This window comes from Drosophila tropicalis, unplaced genomic scaffold (assembly GCF_018151085.1).
Source record: "Drosophila tropicalis isolate 14030-0801.00 unplaced genomic scaffold, ASM1815108v1 contig_756, whole genome shotgun sequence".
In the NCBI taxonomy this organism is placed as follows: Eukaryota; Metazoa; Arthropoda; class Insecta; order Diptera; family Drosophilidae; genus Drosophila; species Drosophila tropicalis.
Window position 1 is genome coordinate 46452 of NW_027173243.1, and position 21871 is coordinate 68322.

The 21871-nt window shown below is 35.8% G+C and overlaps 2 non-coding genes across 2 annotated transcripts; both read left to right on the forward strand.

Annotated features, from left to right (window-relative positions):
* Positions 1 to 3320: 3320 nt before the first annotated feature.
* On the forward strand, positions 3321 to 5312 carry LOC137579661 (small subunit ribosomal RNA). Its single transcript, XR_011032875.1, has one exon. It is a non-coding gene; the product is annotated as a small subunit ribosomal RNA (ribosomal RNA).
* A 606-nt stretch (positions 5313 to 5918) lies between these two features.
* On the forward strand, positions 5919 to 6097 carry LOC137579665 (5.8S ribosomal RNA). The gene has a single exon (XR_011032878.1). It is a non-coding gene; the product is annotated as a 5.8S ribosomal RNA (ribosomal RNA).
* The last annotated feature ends 15774 nt before the right edge of the window (positions 6098 to 21871 follow it).

Below are 21871 nucleotides of genomic sequence, written 5' to 3' on the forward strand. Positions count from 1 at the left end.
CATTTTGTATAAATATCTCATATCATATGAAAAAATATCATAACGTATGGGATTTATTTATTATACCATTTATATGAAAAAAATTTTACTCAATATTAAAAATATAAATTATGCCCACTTATCATTGGGAACATCCATATATAGGATGCATATCGTATGAACATCTCATATCATATGAAAAAATATCATAACGTATGGGATTTATTTATTATCCCATTTATTTGAAAAAATTTTAAATTTAAAATATAATATCATATGGGAACATCCATATCATATGGGATATGCATTTTGTATAAATATCTCATATCATATGAAAAAATATCATAACGTATGGGATTTATTTATTATCTCATTTATATGAAAAAAATTTCAATATCATATGGGAACTTCCATATCATATGGGATATGCATTTTGTATAAATATCTCATATCATATGAAAAAATATCATAACGTATGGGATTTATTTATTATCCCATTTATATGAAAAAATTATTAATATTATAAATATAAATTTTGCCCATTTTTTATATGGGAACATCCATATCATATGGGATATGCATTTCGTATGAACATCTCATATCATATGAAAAAATATCATAACGTATGGGATTTATTTATTATCCCATTTATATGAAAAAAAATTTTTACTTATTGAAAATATTAATTTTGCCCATTTATCATATGGGAACATCCATATCATATGGGATATGCATATCGTATAAATATCTCATATCATATGAAAAAATATCATAACGTATGGGACTTATTTATTATCCCATTTATATGAAAAAAATTTTACTCAATATTAAAAATATAAATTTTGCCCATTTATCATATGGGATCATCCATATCATATGGGATATGCATATCGTAATATTTAAAAACATATTTAAAAAAAAAATGTTAATTTCTTATTGAGCGGTACCTTCACACAAAAATGGGCGATTTCGAGAATGCGTGGCACAAAACCTACTTAGGTGGTGTGATGTCGAGCATGGTCAGTCATATGTAATATCGGTACAGTTCTCAAATACATATGTCTTATGCATTTATAATCGGCAATGTCAATTTATTTATATATTATAATGAAGTTTAATGGTATTTATAAAAAATACATATGAAAAATTATTGTTGAGTGGTACCTTCAAACATAAATGGGCGATTTCGAGAAAGCGTGGCACAAAACCTACTTAGGTGGTGTGATGTCGAGCATGGTCAGTCATATGTAATATCGGTACAGTTCTCAAATACATATGTCTTATGCATTTATAATCGGCAATGTCATTTATTTATATATTATATGAAGTTTATGGTTTTAAAAATAAAAATTTTTTTTTTTTATAATGAAGTTTAATGGTATTTATAAAAATACATATGAAAAATTATTGTTGAGTGGTACCTTCAAACATAAATGGGCGATTTCGAGAAAGCGTGGCACAAAACCTACTTAGGTGGTGTGATGTCGAGCATGGTCAGTCATATGTAATATCGGTACAGTTCTCAAATACATATGTCTTATGCATTTATAATCGGCAATGTCAGTTTATTTATATATTATAATGAAGTTTAATGGTATTTATAAAAATACATATGAAAAATTATTGTTGAGTGGTACCTTCAAACATAAATGGGCGATTTCGAGAAAGCGTGGCACAAAACCTACTTAGGTGGTGTGATGTCGAGCATGGTCAGTCATATGTAATATCGGTACAGTTCTCAAATACATATGTCTTATGCATTTATAATCGGCAATGTCAATTTATTTATATATTATAATGAAGTTTAATGGTATTTATAAAAATACATATGAAAAATTATTGTTGAGTGGTACCTTCAAACATAAATGGGCGATTTCGAGAAAGCGTGGCACAAAACCTACTTAGGTGGTGTGATGTCGAGCATGGTCAGTCATATGTAATATCGGTACAGTTCTCAAATACATATGTCTTATGCATTTATAATCGGCAATGTCAATTTATTTATATATTATAATGAAGTTTAATGGTATTTATAAAAATACATATGAAAAATTATTGTTGAGTGGTACCTTCAAACATAAATGGGCGATTTCGAGAAAGCGTGGCACAAAACCTACTTAGGTGGTGTGATGTCGAGCATGGTCAGTCATATGTAATATCGGTACAGTTCTCAAATACATATGTCTTATGCATTTATAATCGGCAATGTCAATTTATTTATATATTATAATGAAGTTTAATGGTATTTATAAAAATACATATGAAAAATTATTGTTGAGTGGTACCTTCAAACATAAATGGGCGATTTCGAGAAAGCGTGGCACAAAACCTACTTAGGTGGTGTGATGTCGAGCATGGTCAGTCATATGTAATATCGGTACAGTTCTCAAATACATATGTCTTATGCATTTATAATCGGCAATGTCAATTTATTTATATATTATAATGAAGTTTAATGGTATTTATAAAAATACATATGAAAAATTATTGTTGAGTGGTACCTTCAAACATAAATGGGCGATTTCGAGAAAGCGTGTCACAAAACCTACTCATGATGAACAGTGGTTGTTCAGACTAATTGAAGGTTATGCTCTACTTCAAATTTAATATATCAAATAAAAAGATAATGAAAAAGCCTACCAAGGTATTCCAAGGTGTATGATGAAACGGTCTTAGGAGCGTTCTCTCTGCTGAAGTTTATTCACTGGTTATATTTGGATTTATCGTTAATACAAAATAAAGATTATGAGCATTAAATTAGTTCTTAGTTTAATTGTTCATAATCTTTAACCTTTTTATATAAAAAGGTAAATATGAGAATTGCGTCATAAATCTTGTTATGTTCGCAAATTAACTAATTGATCTTTTATATAGAGCAAAATTATTATTTTTTTTTATTAAAATCAAGTCATTTTTATTGAATTAACTTTTCCTTATAATTAAAAAACATTCGTCACATTAAATTTGAGTGATGGTTTTACTTAATATATAAAATCACACATTAAATATCAATTTCTATTTAAATTTTAAATTTAATATCAAAATACAAATGTTTATTTTATTTGAAAATAAACAAAATTAAAGCAAATGTGATTATATATTTTGTAAGTGTAAAAATAAAGATATTTTTGATCATTATTATTGAAAATTTATACAATTAATGAAAAACGAAAATGAACGCTATTAAATTTTGGCCGTATTCGTAAAATGTTACCACAAATAATATATTTTATTTTATTGAAAAATATATAATATTGTCAAGTATCTTTAAATATTTTAAAATATGCGTTTGTCTAAATTCATATATTCATGTTTTTAACAACACATTAAATAATAACATTATTCTGGTTGATCCTGCCAGTAGTTATATGCTTGTCTCAAAGATTAAGCCATGCATGTCTAAGTACACACGAATTAAAAGTGAAACCGCAAAAGGCTCATTATATCAGTTATGGTTCCTTAGATCGTTAACAGTTACTTGGATAACTGTGGTAATTCTAGAGCTAATACATGCAATTAAAACACGGACCTTTTGGGACGTGTGCTTTTATTAGACTAAAACCAAGCGATCAATTGATCGTTATATTGGTTGAACTCTAGATAACATGCAGATCGTATGGTCTTGTACCGACGACAGATCTTTCAAATGTCTGCCCTATCAACTTTTGATGGTAGTATCTAGGACTACCATGGTTGCAACGGGTAACGGGGAATCAGGGTTCGGTTCCGGAGAGGGAGCCTGAGAAACGGCTACCACATCTAAGGAAGGCAGCAGGCGCGTAAATTACCCACTCCCAGCTCGGGGAGGTAGTGACGAAAAATAACAATACAGGACTCATATCCGAGGCCCTGTAATTGGAATGAGTACACTTTAAATCCTTTAACAAGGACCAATTGGAGGGCAAGTCTGGTGCCAGCAGCCGCGGTAATTCCAGCTCCAATAGCGTATATTAAAGTTGTTGCGGTTAAAACGTTCGTAGTTGAACTTGTGCTTCATACGGGTAGTACAACATACATTTGTAGTTAGTACTATACCTTTATGTATGTAAGCGTATTATCGGTGGAGTTCTTATATGTAATTAAGTACTTGTACTTTTTATATATTCCTCCTATTTAAAAACCTACATTAGTGCTCTTCATCGAGTGTTTTTGTGGGCCGGTACAATTACTTTGAACAAATTAGAGTGCTTAAAGCAGGCTTCAAATGCCTGAATATTCTGTGCATGGGATAATGAAATAAGACCTCTGTTCTGCTTTCATTGGTTTTCAGATCAAGAGGTAATGATTAATAGAAGCAGTTTGGGGGCATTAGTATTACGACGCGAGAGGTGAAATTCTTGGACCGTCGTAAGACTAACTTAAGCGAAAGCATTTGCCAAAGATGTTTTCATTAATCAAGAACGAAAGTTAGAGGTTCGAAGGCGATCAGATACCGCCCTAGTTCTAACCATAAACGATGCCAGCTAGCAATTGGGTGTAGCTACTTTTATGGCTCTCTCAGTCGCTTCCCGGGAAACCAAAGCTTTTGGGCTCCGGGGGAAGTATGGTTGCAAAGCTGAAACTTAAAGGAATTGACGGAAGGGCACCACCAGGAGTGGAGCCTGCGGCTTAATTTGACTCAACACGGGAAAACTTACCAGGTCCGAACATAAGTGTGTAAGACAGATTGATAGCTCTTTCTCGAATCTATGGGTGGTGGTGCATGGCCGTTCTTAGTTCGTGGAGTGATTTGTCTGGTTAATTCCGATAACGAACGAGACTCAAATATATTAAATAGATATCTTCAGGATTATGGTGTTGAAGCTTATATTGCCTTCATTCATGGTAGCAGTAAAATGTTTATTGTGTTTGAATGTGTTTATATAAGTGGAGCCGTACCTGTTGGTTTGTCCCATTATAAGGACACTAGCTTCTTAAATGGACAAATTGCGTCTAGCAATAATGAGATTGAGCAATAACAGGTCTGTGATGCCCTTAGATGTCCTGGGCTGCACGCGCTACAATGAAAGTATCAACGTGTATTTCCTAGACCGAGAGGTCCGGGTAAACCGCTGAACCACTTTCATGCTTGGGATTGTGAACTGAAACTGTTCACATGAACTTGGAATTCCTAGTAAGTGTGAGTCATTAACTCGCATTGATTACGTCCCTGCCCTTTGTGCACACCGCCCGTCGCTACTACCGATTGAATTATTTAGTGAGGTCTCCGGACGTGATCACTGTGACGCCTTGCGTGTTACGGTTGTTTCGCAAAAGTTGACCGAACTTGATTATTTAGAGGAAGTAAAAGTCGTAACAAGGTTTCCGTAGGTGAACCTGCGGAAGGATCATTATTGTATTTTCCAACCGTTATTAAAATAAATAAATTCCAAATTATTATAAGATATATAAGATGAAAATGAAATTAAAGATGAGAGCATAAGAACTAAATTCTATCCTATTTACCCAAGGATAAAAAAAAAGAGTATAAAATTAAACAACAATTGACGGACGGTAGCAAAATATGCTAAAACTCTTTAAATTATGGTGTTTTGCCAGCCATAAATAAAAATTATGTATTCCGATCGGAGATTGAAAATGATTTTTGTATATCTTATTTATTTGCGTGTATATGTACCATAATATACAGGCGTTGCGTATTGTATTGGCCATTATTGGTTTGGGCATTCAATGGTTAAAGCAACATCCCAAATGTACAATGTTGTACCTGCATTTAAGGTTAACGTTTTACATAATTTGATCGCTTACAAAATTTATCATCTTTTATAAATTATCAAGTCCAGTATTCAATCATTTATGTTAACTAAGACATTTCGCAGCATTCGTTTGGGTTAAGATTTTATTGAAGGAATTGATATATGCCAGTAAAATGGTGTATTTTTAATTTCTTTCAATAAAAATATTATTGACGTAATGAAATAAACAAACAATTTATTAATCACTCTAAGCGGTGGATCACTCGGCTCATGGGTCGATGAAGAACGCAGCAAACTGTGCGTCATCGTGTGAACTGCAGGACACATGAACATCGACATTTTGAACGCATATCGCAGTCCATGCTGTTATGGTACTTTAATTAATTTTAGAGTGCTGCTTGGACTACATATGGTTGAGGGTTGTAAGACTATGCTAAATAAGTTGTTTTAGTATTTTACGAAATATTAAAGCATATGGTATATTATTGGATATATATATATATGTATATTCATAATATTAATAATAATTGAAACACATTGGCTCTCATATGTATGAGAAAAATGAAGATGTATAATTTTCTTTTTCAAATCAAATGATACTGAGGAATGTTTAGCATAAAAAATATAAAATTTTAATCTAGAATTGCCTCTTATTAATGATATGAAATGAAAAACAATTGTCATAATATTATTCTTCACTTAAATTAGAAATTTACAATGGTTTTAATATATTTAATAATATATTTGTGTGTATATACAACCTCAACTCATATGGGACTACCCCCTGAATTTAAGCATATTAATTAGGGGAGGAAAAGAAACTAACAAGGATTTTCTTAGTAGCGGCGAGCGAAAAGAAAATAGTTCAGCACTAAGTCACTTTGTCTTTATGGCAAATGTGAGATGCAGTGTATGGAGCATCAATATTCTAGTATGAGAAATTAACGATTTAAGTCCTTCTTAAATGAGGCCATTTACCCATAGAGGGTGCCAGGCCCGTATAACGTTAATGATTACTAGATGGTGTTTCCAAAGAGTCGTGTTGCTTGATAGTGCAGCACTAAGTGGGTGGTAAACTCCATCTAAAACTAAATATAACCATGAGACCGATAGTAAACAAGTACCGTGAGGGAAAGTTGAAAAGAACTCTGAATAGAGAGTTAAATAGTACGTGAAACTGCTTAGAGGTTAAGCCCGATGAACCTGAATATCCATTATGGAAAATTCATCATTAGAGTTGTAATATTTCAATAATATTATAATAATAGTGTGCATTTTTTCCATATAAGGACATTGTAATCTATTAACATGAACCAAATTTATCATAAAATATGACTTATAGTTTATTTAAATTATTTTGCTTGCATTTTAACATAGAATAAATGTCATTAATTTGATAAAGTGTTGATAGATTTATATGAATACAGTGCGTTAATTTTTCGGAATTATATAATAGCATGATTATCATTGATTTTCTGTGTTTATTATATGCACTTGTATGATTAACAATGCGAAAGATTCAGGATACCTTCGGGACCCGTCTTGAAACACGGACCAAGGAGTCTAACATATGTGCAAGTTATTGGGATATAAACCTAATAGCATAATTAACTTGACTAATAATGGGATTAGTTTTTTAACTATTTATAGTTAATTAACACAATCCCGGGGCGTTCTATATAGTTATGTATAATGATATTTATATTATTTATACCTCTAACTGGAACGTACCTTGAGCATATATGCTGTGACCCGAAAGATGGTGAACTATACTTGATCAGGTTGAAGTCAGGGGAAACCCTGATGGAAGACCGAAACAGTTCTGACGTGCAAATCGATTGTCAGAATTGAGTATAGGGGCGAAAGACCAATCGAACCATCTAGTAGCTGGTTCCTTCCGAAGTTTCCCTCAGGATAGCTGGTGCATTTAAATGTTATATAAAATAATCTTATCTGGTAAAGCGAATGATTAGAGGCCTTAGGGTCGAAACGATCTTAACCTATTCTCAAACTTTAAATGGGTAAGAACCTTAACTTTCTTGATATGAAGTTTAAGGTTATGATATATTGTGCCCAGTGGGCCACTTTTGGTAAGCAGAACTGGCGCTGTGGGATGAACCAAACGTAATGTTACGGTGCCCAAATTAACAACTCATACAGAAACCATGAAAGGCGTTGGTTGCTTAAAACAGCAGGACGGTGATCATGGAAGTCGAAATCCGCTAAGGAGTGTGTAACAACTCACCTGCCGAAGCAACTAGCCCTTAAAATGGATGGCGCTTAAGTTGTATACCTATACATTACCGCTAAAGTAGATGATTTATATTATTTATAATATAAATTTTGAAACTTTAGTGAGTAGGAAGGTACAATGGTGTGCTTAGAAGTGTTTGGCGTAAGCCTGCATGGAGCCGCCATTGGTACAGATCTTGGTGGTAGTAGCAAATAATCGAATGAGACCTTGGAGGACTGAAGTGGAGAAGGGTTTCGTGTGAACAGTGGTTGATCACGAGTTAGTCGGTCCTAAGTTCAAGGCGAAAGCCGAAAATTTTCAAGTTTTAAATATGTCAAATAAATTAATCTAAAGTAAAACACTTGAATAATTTTGAACGAAAGGGAATACGGTTCCAATTCCGTAACCTGTTGAGTATCCGTTTGTTATTAAATATGGGCCTCGTGCTCATCCTGGCAACAGGAACGACCATAAAGAAGCCGTCGAGAGGTATCGGAAGAGTTTTCTTTTCTGTTTTATAGCCGTACTACCATGGAAGTCTTTCGCAGAGAGATATGGTAGATGGGCTAGAAGAGCATGACATATACTGTTGTGTCGATATTTTCTCCTCGGACCTTGAAAATTTATGGTGGGGATACGCAAACTTCTCAACAGGCCGTACCAATATCCGCAGCTGGTCTCCAAGGTGAAGAGTCTCTAGTCGATAGAATAATGTAGGTAAGGGAAGTCGGCAAATTAGATCCGTAACTTCGGGATAAGGATTGGCTCTGAAGATTGAGATAGTCGGGCTTGATTGGGAAACAATAACATGGTTTATGTGCTCGTTCTGGGTAAATAGAGTTTCTATCATTTATGATAGTTATTTGTTCCCCGGATAGTTAGTTACGTAGCCAATTGTGGAACTTTCTTGCTAAAATTTTTAAGAATACTAATTAATTTTAATTAGTTCTTTTAAATATAATTAAATTAAAAAAAAATTACTAACGATTATCAAACTAAAAAAAAAAAAAAAATTAACAATCAGCAAGATGATCAAGCCGGCGCTGTAGATAAAGTTAAATCGGCTAGACCACCCCCCTTATACATCCGTGGAGCCAACTGCAGCGCCCTGATTTCGAAGCTAGTAGAAATAGTAGGGGCAAATAACTTTGTTGTAACCCCTCTCAATAGGGGTAACATTAAAGAAATTAAATGCCAAACCCAAACTGAGGACAATTTCCGCATCATCGAAAAGTACCTCCGTAATGCTAACATCAACTTCTATACCTACCAACTAAAAAGCAGTAAAGGGCTCCAGGTTGTGTTGAAGGGGATTGAGCCATCGGTCCCTACTCAAGAAATAGCAGACGCGTTGGTCGAAAAAGGGTTTGCGGTCAAATCCGTTGTCAACATCATCAACAGGAACAAAGTCGCACAGCCGCTCTTTAAAATCGAGCTCCAACCAGATGCAAAGCGGTCGAAGCCAAATGAAGTGCACCCAATCTACAACCTACAGCTCCTATTGCACAGAAGAATCACCGTAGAGGAGCCCCATAAGAGACACCAACCACCGCAGTGTAAAAACTGCCAGGAATACAACCACACCTCTAACAACTGCAATCTCAGGTCAGTGTGTGTTGGCTGTGGCGAACATCATAAAGATGGCATTTGCACCAAGGACAGAAACAATGTCGCACTAAGATTATGCAGTAACTGTGGAGGGAACCACACGGCCAACTACAGAGGATGTCCTGTCTTCAAGGATCTTAAATCTCACCTAAACGGGCGCAAACCCCCAGCTGGACCAAAAATCACCGTCAACGCCTCTAAAACTACACCGGAGGTATTCTTTGCCAAGGCTGTTAGATCATCTAACTTGCCTGCTACATACAGTCCTAGTGTATCCTTCGCTAGTGTGCTCCGAACTGGACAGACGGAGCCCGCAAAAGAGACCCCGTCACTCCACCATCTACAGAATCCGCAACCTAGCGCACCAGAGCTTGGCCAGCAAATTCCAAGTGGCTTAGAAGCCCTATTGATCTCACTCAATCAAAACATGACCACTTTTATGACGTTCATGCAAAACTGTATGCAAGAACTGATGCGGAATCAAAACCTGCTTATCCAGAAGCTTATCGAGAATAAATAATGGCTTCCCTACGTCTATGTCTTTGGAATGCTAACGGCATCTCCAAGCACAAAAATGAACTGCAACTATTCCTAGACTCAAGTGAAATCGACGTTTTGCTGATTTCGGAAACACATTTAACATCAAAAAATAATTTTCAAATACCAAAATATACCTTCTATGCAACAAACCATCCAGACAGAAAAGCTCATGGCGGGGCTGGTATCCTAATCAAAAACCGTATAAAACACTCGTTCCTCAACAGATTTGAAACACAGCACCTACAAGCAACTGCTATAACCGTCCAAACCAGCTGCGGCAACACTACATTGGTTGCCCTGTACTGCCCACCACGCTTCTCAATCTCTGAAAAGGAATTTACCGATTTCTTTAACACACTCGGAGATCGCTTCATTGCAGCAGGGGACTATAACGCCAAACATACGCACTGGGGATCTCGCCTGGTAAATCCTAAAGGCAAGCAGTTGTACAACACAATAGTCAACCCTCTCAATAAGATGGATTGCGTATCACCGGGTAGGCCTACTTATTGGCCCACAGATCCACAGAAAGTGCCTGACTTGATTGATTTCGCAGTAACCAAGAGGATTCCACGTAATCGGATCACTGCGGATACACTGCTAGATCTAACTTCCGATCACTCTCCAGTACTATTCACACTATTAACAAGACCTCAAGTACTTGATCGCCCATATAGGCTTACAAACAACAAAACAAATTGGCTTAAATTTAAAATGTACATGAGTGCCCACATTGACTGTTCGCCGAAACTGAATGCTGCAGAGGACATTGATATGTGCGTCTCTGCACTTGAGTCTATGATGGCAGCTGCAGCAAAAGTATCTACTCCACCTGCCTCTTCTTACACTAAACCTGTTGACAGGCCTACGAACCGGCGGATAGAACAATTAGTAACGGAAAAACGACGTCTAAGAAGAGAATGGCAGATTACTCGCTCACCAGCAGCAAAACTTCGCCTAAGGCATGCCAATCGCAACCTCTCCAAGGCGTTAAGACAAGAGGAAAGCTGGGCTCAAAGAAAATACATAGAAAAGCTCAGCCCAACCAGCACTAAACATCCTCTGTGGAAAGCCCACCCAACTTTAAGCGCTCCTGCAGAGACAATTTCACCGATAAGGAGTCCAACCGGTGGATGGGCCCGCAGCGACGAAGAGAGGGCATCCGTATTTGCCACACATCTTAAAATGGTTTTCCAGCCAAATCCAACATCAAACTCATCTGTACTTCCCCCTTCGAGCACACTAACGGATAGTGAGTACTCGGAACTCCAATCGGACGAGATCACTGCAGTTATTAAAAACCACATAAAGCCAAAAAAAGCCCCTGGCCATGACCTAATCACACCGAAAATGATCCTGGAACTCCCTATCATTGCCATACAATACATCTGCAAACTGTTCAACGCTATAATAAGAATTGGCTACTTCCCAAGAACATGGAAAAGGTCCACTATCATCATGATTCCTAAAGTGGGAAAGGACAAAACCCAGCCATCATCCTATAGGCCAATTAGTTTGCTGCCATGTCTTTCGAAGCTTTTTGAAAAGGTCCTGCAGATCCGACTAAACTCATTTCTGGCATCGGAGAACACAATCCCTTCACACCAGTTCGGCTTCCGCGAAAAACATGGTACAATTGAACAAGTCAATCGCATAACATCCGAAATACGAACAGCATTCGAACTAAAAAGAATACTGTGCGGCTGTCTTTCTCGACGTTGCCCAGGCTTTCGATAGAGTTTGGCTGGAGGGTCTGATGTTCAAAATCCGGCAAAAACTGCCACAGTACACCCACAAACTCATGGAATCTTACCTTTACAATAGGCAATTCGCTGTAAGATGTAATGGCTCCGTCTCGGCTGATTTTGAAATCAAAGCTGGTGTACCGCAAGGCAGTGTACTCGGCCCATTGCTCTACCTACTGTACACTGCAGACTTACCAACGAGTTTAGGACTTACAACGTCCACTTTTGCCGATGACACGGCAATCCTCAGCAGATCCAAATGCCCAATACAAGCCTCTGCAAAATTAGAGGAACACCTCAAGGTGGTAGAGGAATGGCTAGCAACCTGGCGTATCCGGGTCAACGAGCAGAAATGCAAACATGTTACATTTACGCTTAACAAAAGAATCTGTCCAGCTCTAATGCTAAACAACGTACCAGTTCCTCAAGCCGAGGATGTCACTTACCTTGGCATCCACCTAGACAGAAGACTAACTTGGCGCAAGCACATCGAAGCAAAAAAGTCACAGCTTAAACTGAAAGCAAGTAGCCTACATTGGATCATCAATGCTCGGTCCCCTCTACGTCTGGAATATAAAGTCCTCCTATACAACACCGTACTGAAACCCATCTGGACTTACGGAGCCGTACTATGGGGGAAGGCAAGTACCAGCAATGTCGATATTATACAAAGAGCGCAGTCGAAAATTTTAAGATCAATCACGGGGGCCCCGTGGTACATACGGAACGACAACATTCAAAATGATCTAAATATACCTAGCGTAAAATCTGAAATAGGTAGTCAACAACTAAAGTATTCTGCGAAACTGGATGCACACCCAAATGTTCTTGCCAATTCCCTTACGCGAACTAATAATAGAACTCGTCTTAAAAGAAATGACAGACCAACCCAATAACAAGTGATTCGGGCCGCCTGCAATATCCCCAGGATTTATCTTAAGTACTAGATTAAGAAAAATATCTCAAACTTGTTGTTAGGCTCTAATTTAAGAGTAGATTCAACAAATATATATTAAACGTTAAAAAAAAAAAAAAAAAAATCCATATATGGGATATGCATTTTGTATGAATATCTCATATCATATGAAAAAATATCATAACGTATGGGATTTATTTATTATACCATTTATATGAAAAAAAATTGTACTCACTATTAAAAATATTAATTTTGCCCATTTATCATATGGGAACATCCATATCATATGGGATATGCATTTTGTATAAATATCTCATATCATATGAAAAAATATCATAACGTATGGGATTTATTTATTATCCCATTTATATGAAAAAAATTTTACTCAATATTAAAAATATAAATTATGCCCACTTATCATATGGGAACATCCATATCATATGGGATATGCATATCGTATAAACATCTCATATCATATGAAAAAATAACATAACGTATGGGATTTATTTATTATCCCATTTATATGAAAAAAATTTCAATATCATATGGGATATGCATTTTGTATAAATATCTCATATCATATGAAAAAATATCATAACGTATGGGATTTTTTTATTATACCATTTATATGAAAAAAAATTTTACTCAATATTAAAAATATAAATTATGCCCACTTATCATATGGGAACATCCATATCATATGGGAAATGCATATCGTATGAACATCTCATATCATATGAAAAAATATCATAACGTATGGGATTTATTTATTATCCCATTTATATGAAAAAAATTTCAATATCATATGGGAACATCCATATCATATGGGATATGCATTTTGTATAAATATCTCATATCATATGAAAAAATATCATAACGTATGGGATTTATTTATTATCTCATTTATATGAAAAAAATTTCAATATCATATGGGAACTTCCATATCATATGGGATATGCATTTTGTATAAATATCTCATATCATATGAAAAAATATCATAACGTATGGGATTTATTTATTATCCCATTTATATGAAAAAAATTTTACTTAATATTAAAAATATAAATTTTGCCCATTTATCATATGGGAACATCCATATCATATGGGATATGCATATCGTATGAACATCTCATATCATATGAAAAAATATCATAACGTATGGGATTTATTTATTATCCCATTTATATGAAAAAAAATTTTACTCAGTATTGAAAATATTTATTTTGCCCATTTATCATATGGGAACATCCATATCATATGGGATATGCATATCGTATAAATATCTCATATCATATGAAAAAATATCATAACGTATGGGACTTATTTATTATCCCATTTATATGAAAAAAAATTTTACTCAATATTAAAAATATAAATTTTGCTCATTTATCATATGGGATCATCCATATCATATGGGATATGCATATCGTATAAAAACATATTTATAAAAAAAAATGTTAATTTATTATTGAGCGGTACCTTCACACATAAATGGGCGATTTCGAGAAAGCGTGGCACAAAACCTACTTAGGTGGTGTGATGTCGAGCATGGTCAGTCATATGTAATATCGGTACAGTTCTCAAATACATATGTCTTATGCATTTATAATCGGCAATGTCAGTTTATTTATATATTATATTGAAGTTTAATGGTATTTATAAAAATACATATGAAAAATTATTGTTGAGTGGTACCTTCAAACATAAATGGGCGATTTCGAGAAAGCGTGGCACAAAACCTACTTAGGTGGTGTGATGTCGAGCATGGTCAGTCATATGTAATATCGGTACAGTTCTCAAATACATATGTCTTATGCATTTATAATCGGCAATGTCAGTTTATTTATATATTATATTGAAGTTTAATGGTATTTATAAAAATACATATGAAAAATTATTGTTGAGTGGTACCTTCAAACATAAATGGGCGATTTCGAGAAAGCGTGGCACAAAACCTACTTAGGTGGTGTGATGTCGAGCATGGTCAGTCATATGTAATATCGGTACAGTTCTCAAATACATATGTCTTATGCATTTATAATCGGCAATGTCAATTTATTTATATATTATAATGAAGTTTAATGGTATTTATAAAAATACATATGAAAAATTATTGTTGAGTGGTACCTTCAAACATAAATGGGCGATTTCGAGAAAGCGTGGCACAAAACCTACTTAGGTGGTGTGATGTCGAGCATGGTCAGTCATATGTAATATCGGTACAGTTCTCAAATACATATGTCTTATGCATTTATAATCGGCAATGTCAATTTATTTATATATTATATTGAAGTTTAATGGTATTTATAAAAATACATATGAAAAATTATTGTTGAGTGGTACCTTCAAACATAAATGGGCGATTTCGAGAAAGCGTGGCACAAAACCTACTTAGGTGGTGTGATGTCGAGCATGGTCAGTCATATGTAATATCGGTACAGTTCTCAAATACATATGTCTTATGCATTAATAATCGGCAATGTCAATTTATTTATATATTATAATGAAGTTTAATGGTATTTATAAAAATACATATGAAAAATTATTGTTGAGTGGTACCTTCAAACATAAATGGGCGATTTCGAGAAAGCGTGGCACAAAACCTACTTAGGTGGTGTGATGTCGAGCATGGTCAGTCATATGTAATATCGGTACAGTTCTCAAATACATATGTCTTATGCATTTATAATCGGCAATGTCAATTTATTTATATATTATATTGAAGTTTAATGGTATTTATAAAAATACTTATGAAAAATTATTGTTGAGTGGTACCTTCAAACATAAATGGGCGATTTCGAGAAAGCGTGGCACGAAACCTACTTAGGTGGTGTGATGTCGAGCATGGTCAGTCAAAAGTAATATCGGTACAGTTCTCAAATACATATGTCTTATGCATTTATAATCGGCAATGTCAGTTTATTTATATATTAGATTGAAGTTTAATGGTATTTATAAAAATACATATGAAAAATTGTTGTTGAGTGGTACCTTCAAACATAAATGGGCGATTTCGAGAAAGCGTGGCACAAAACCTACTTAGGTGGTGTGATGTCGAGCATGGTCAGTCATATGTAATATCGGTACAGTTCTCAAATACATATGTCTTATGCATTTATAATCGGCAATGTCAGTTTATTTATATATTATATTGAAGTTTAATGGTATTTATAAAAATACATATGAAAAATTATTGTTGAGTGGTACCTTCAAACATAAATGGGCGATTTCGAGAAAGCGTGGCACAAAACCTACTTAGGTGGTGTGATGTCGAGCATGGTCAGTCATATGTAATATCGGTACAGTTCTCAAATACATATGTCTTATGCATTTATAATCGGCAATGTCAATTTATTTATATATTATAATGAAGTTTAATGGTATTTATAAAAATACATATGAAAAATTATTGTTGAGTGGTACCTTCAAACATAAATGGGCGATTTCGAGAAAGCGTGGCACAAAACCTACTTAGGTGGTGTGATGTCGAGCATGGTCAGTCATATGTAATATCGGTACAGTTCTCAAATACATATGTCTTATGCATTTATAATCGGCAATGTCAATTTATTTATATATTATATTGAAGTTTAATGGTATTTATAAAAATACATATGAAAAATTATTGTTGAGTGGTACCTTCAAACGTAAATGGGCGATTTTGAGAAAGCGTGGCACAAAACCTACTTAGGTGGTGTGATGTCGAGCATGGTCAGTCATATGTAATATCGGTACAGTTCTCAAATACATATGTCTTATGCATTTATAATCGGCAATGTCAATTTATTTATATATTATAATGAAGTTTAATGGTATTTATAAAAATACATATGAAAAATTATTGTTGAGTGGTACCTTCAAACATAAATGGGCGATTTCGAGAAAGCGTGGCACAAAACCTACTTAGGTGGTGTGATGTCGAGCATGGTCAGTCATATGTAATATCGGTACAGTTCTCAAATACATATGTCTTATGCATTTATAATCGGCAATGTCAATTTATTTATATATTATAATGAAGTTTAATGGTATTTATAAAAATACATATGAAAAATTATTGTTGAGTGGTACCTTCAAACATAAATGGGCGATTTCGAGAAAGCGTGGCACAAAACCTACTTAGGTGGTGTGATGTCGAGCATGGTCAGTCATATTTAATATCGGTACAGTTCTCAAATACATATGTCTTATGCATTTATAATCGGCAATGTCAATTTATTTATATATTATATTGAAGTTTAATGGTATTTATAAAAATACATATGAAAAATTATTGTTGAGTGGTACCTTCAAACGTAAATGGGCGATTTCGAGAAAGCGTGGCACAAAACCTACTTAGGTGGTGTGATGTCGAGCATGGTCAGTCATATGTAATATCGGTACAGTTCTCAAATACATATGTCTTATGCATTTATAATCGGCAATGTCAATTTATTTATGTGGGAAATGGTATTGAGAGAGAGCAATCAAAAGTGATAGAAGAGAGGAGACAAACGCGTAGTGGCCGAACATTCTAGTAGTAGTAGAGAGAGCAGGGCATAGGATCATTATATAAGTTGAGAGAGAGCTTGTAAAAGAGGCCGTGGTTCATTCGCAGAGAGACTGTCAACTGAGTCGCACGTCAAGGTCCATAATTCGTTTAGTGTTATTTCAATAAGTATGTTTAAATTCTATCAATATATTGAACTAAATTGTCATCAAGCAATTAAAATATTAATAAATAAATAAATACGTAACGATCGCTAAATGAACGCTACATTTTTGGGGGCTCGTCCGGGATATTGTTTAAAGAAATTAACATACAAACATATAACACTGCGTGAGTGAAAGAGACAACAAATAAAGTTCTTCGAAGTGACAAAGGATAAACTTTTTGTGTCGGCATCATTGTGTAAGAGCAAGCGAGATAGGCTGTGCTAAATTTGTTGCATTAAATCGTTGGTGTCCAAATACGTTACGACGCAAAACTACACGCACGAGCATGTTTGGTAACGGACGGCGATCAGTGAATCTTTCTAGAACAGTCTAGAAATATTTGGACAGAGCGAATCAAGAGGTAAAACGTCAGCAGAGGCAGAGGCAACCCGTTGGCAGAGGCGAACCGTTGGCAGAGGCAACCCGTTGGCAGAGGCGAACCGTTGGCAGAGGCAACCCGTTGGCAGAGGCAAAGCTGGACGTAGCGTGAGGCAAAACGTCAGCAGAGGCAGAGGCAACCCGTTGGCAGAGGCGAACCGTTGGCAGAGGCAACCCGTTGGCAGAGGCAAAGCTGGACGTAGTGTGAGACAAAACGTCAGCAGAGGCAGAGGCAACCCGTTGGCAGAGGCGAACCGTTGGCAGAGGCAACCCGTTGGCAGAGGCAAAGCTGGACGTAGCGAGAGGCAAAACGTCAGCAGAGGCAGAGGCAACCCGTTGGCAGAGGCGACCCGTTGGCAGAGGCAGAAGCTGGACGCGGCAAGAGACAAAACGTTAGAAGAAGACAGACAACCTGCTGGCAGAAATTAAACGAAGACTTCGTGGGACAGGAGCGGACTTGGGTAAATTTTTTGGGGACTATATGTATATACATAGTTCTAACCTTAATTGAATTTACTAAAACTAACCTTAGCATTAATTATTGGTATTGAACAAAGAAAATATTGTAATATGGAGCTTGACGAGGTTATGGCATTGCGAGTCGCAGATTTGCGAAATAAGTTGGCCGAATTGAACCTAAGCACAGTGGGAAGAAAACGTGATCTACAGAATAGACTTCTTACTCATTACGATATTCAAGACCAAGATAGCGAGGATGAAGAAGTAGAATCAGTAGTTACAGCTAGAGACGAATTGCCCATAAACAATTGTAGTCGATCTTGGTACACCTTAAAAGATGTTGAGGGCAGTGTATCCTATTTTTCCGGCACAGGTAGTCCCGACATTGATTCGTGGGTACAAGAGATAGAAGAGTGTGCTATTACAGTACAATGGGACAAGTTACAGACCTTTATATACGCCAAACAGTTGTTAGCTGCGGCAGCTAAATCATTTATTCGGAGTCAACATGGTATAAACAATTGGGAGATATTAAAAGCAGCACTGCGCAAAGAATTTGGTTCGAAACGATCAGCAGCTGAGATTCATAGAATATTATCGCAACGTTCTCAGAAAAGAGAGGAGACTTTGCATGAATATTTGTATGCGTTAATGGAAATTGCCAAACCAGTGAATTTGGACGATGAGAGCTTGATAGAATACTTTGTAAAGGGCATTCCAGACTCACAAGTAAATAAAGCTATTCTATTTCAAGCCAGGAATCTACAAGAACTGAAGTTTCAAATAGAAACGTATCAGAAAGTTCGTGTTTCACACAAGTCGTTAAACAAGTTTGAGGCTCAGTCAGGAGGAAAGATTAATCAGGGTAAAATAATTGATACATCTAAGAATCGGAAATGCTATAGTTGCGGTGATACATCACATATCAGACGAGACTGTCCGAAGAACGACCAAAAGTGTTTCAAATGTGGTAAAGTAGGACATCGAATGGCACAGTGCAAACTAGAAAATCCAATTAAATACGAGAGAAATACAAACGTGGTAGAAAATGAAGATGTAGTAATACAGCCGTCAAGCGAATTTACTCCGTCAGGGTTAGAACTTAAAAACATCGTATATTCTAACGTTATATTTAAAGGACTCGTAGATACTGGCGCTGGATTATGTCTTATGCGAAGAAATATTTATTTTATGATTGGATCGAAACCGTTATTAGGCGGAGCTAGACACTTAACAGGAATTGGCGACAGTAAAGTGTTGACTTTCGGTAGTTTTATCATACCAGTGAAAGTGGATGGTTTAGTTATGAACATAGAATTCCATGTAGTGCCAGATCAGGATATAAGTTTTGATGCTATACTGGGTCGAACGATATTGAACACTGTCAATATAAATGTAACAGCAAATGGATCTAGGTTTGCTATGCGCAACGATATAGAAGTTTGTCACACCCATAGTATGTCGAAGAGAGAACAAAATGAGTCAGATATTCAGTGGGCAGGAGATATTGGAAATATCTTCATCACAAATATTGAAGACAGGGATAAGAGTCCAGACATAAATCTTTCGCATTTAAACCATTTGATAAAAGGGGAAGTAGAGAAATTAATTCGGAACTACCAGCCAAAAAGAAATGCAAACGCACCAGTAAGCATGAAAATTATATTGAGCGACGAAATACCTGTGTATCAGCACCCGAGGCGTTTAGCCCTTTGTGATCAGGAAATTGTTGATAAACAAATTCAAGAATGGCTAGCAGAGAAAATAATTAAAACCAGTACTTCTGAGTACGCGTCGCCAGTTGTCTTAGTCTCGAAAAAGAATGGTCAGAAGCGTTTATGCTGTGACTACAGGAAATTAAACGAAAAGATTCTTCGTGATAACTTTCCCATGGCTCATATGGACAGCGTTTTAGAAAAGTTGCAAGGTGCCAATATGTTTTCAACTTTAGACTTAACAAACGGATTTTTCCATGTACCGGTAGTAGAAAGCTCTCAGAAATACACTTCTTTTGTTACTCAGAGTGGACAATATGAATTCCTGTATGTCCCTTTTGGTATTTCAAATTCACCAGCTGTATTTACAAGATTCATAATGGTTGTGTTACGAGATTTGATTAAAGCAAACGATTGTGTAGTATACATGGACGACATCATCATTCCAATACAGGTATCGATGATGGGTTGGCCAAGCTAAAACGCGTACTAGACGTGTCAGCCAAAAACGGTTTACGAATTAATTGGAGTAAATGTCAGATGCTACAACGAAAAGTCCTATTTTTAGGGTATGATGTGGAAAATGGTACCATAACGCCGAGCAAAGAAAAGATTAGAGCTGTTTCGAATTTTCCTATCCCAAATAGCAAAAAGGGGTTACAAAGATTTTTGGGTCTAACTTCCTATTTTAGAAAGTTTATTGAAAGGTATGCAGTAATTGCGAAACCGTTGTCCGATTTAATGCGTAAGGATTCTAAGTTTGAATTCAAAGATATACACAAACTCGCTTTCGAGGAACTAAGAGCTGCGTTGACTAAAGAACCTGTCCTTAAATTGTTTAACCCGAAATTGCAAACTGAAATACATGCGGACGCTTCAAAATACGGATTTGGGGCAGCTTTGTTACAAAAGCATCCAGAGGATAATTCATTTCATCCCGTTGAATATATGAGTCGTAAGACAAAATTGTGCGAAGAAAGGTATCATTCTTACGAACTCGAAGTGCTTGCTATAATTGGAGCACTAACCAAATGGCGTGTTTATGTCCTAGGATCTCGATTCACCATAGTTACTGATTGTAACGCATTTGCTATGACCATGAAAAAGAAAGATGTTCCTTTGAGAGTTGCTCGTTGGGCTATGTATCTTCAAGATTTCGATTATGTTATCGTACATCGATCAGGTACTCAAATGAGGCACGTCGATGCGTTGAGTCGTTTTGCATGTTGTATGCTTGTTGAGGACACTATTAAACATCGATTAAAAGAAGCTCAGTTGGAAGATGAGTGGACCAAGGCAGTAAGGACGCTAGTCGAAAAAGAAAGTTATAAAGACTTCTATATAGAGAACGAGATTCTCTTTAAAGACCCTAATTGTGAGTTGATTGTAGTGCCTTCGGCAATGGAACATGAGATTATTAGACTTGCACATACCCAGGGTCACTTTTCCGTCAAGAAAACGCAAGATTTAATCGAGAAATCATACTATATTCCAGAATTGAGAGATAAGGTTATTCGTGTGGTACATAGTTGTGTGGAGTGTATTGTTGTTAACGCAAAGGCTGGCAAAAGAGAGGGATATCTAACTTCGATAGAAAAGGGTGACAAACCACTTTGTTCTTACCATATTGATCACGTCGGACCAATGGAACTTACAAATAAACGGTATAATTACTTGTTGGTTATTATAGATGGTTTTTCTAAGTACGTTTGGTTGTATCCCACTAGGAGCACAGGCGTAGATGAAGTGATACGGTGTTTAGAAGTTCAAGCAACAAATTTTGGGAACCCAGTACGATTGATATCTGATAGAGGCGCGGCTTTTACATCGCATATTTTCAAAAAGTATTGCGAGGATCACGACATCGTGCATTTATTGATTACCACCGGAGTACCGCGAGGAAATGG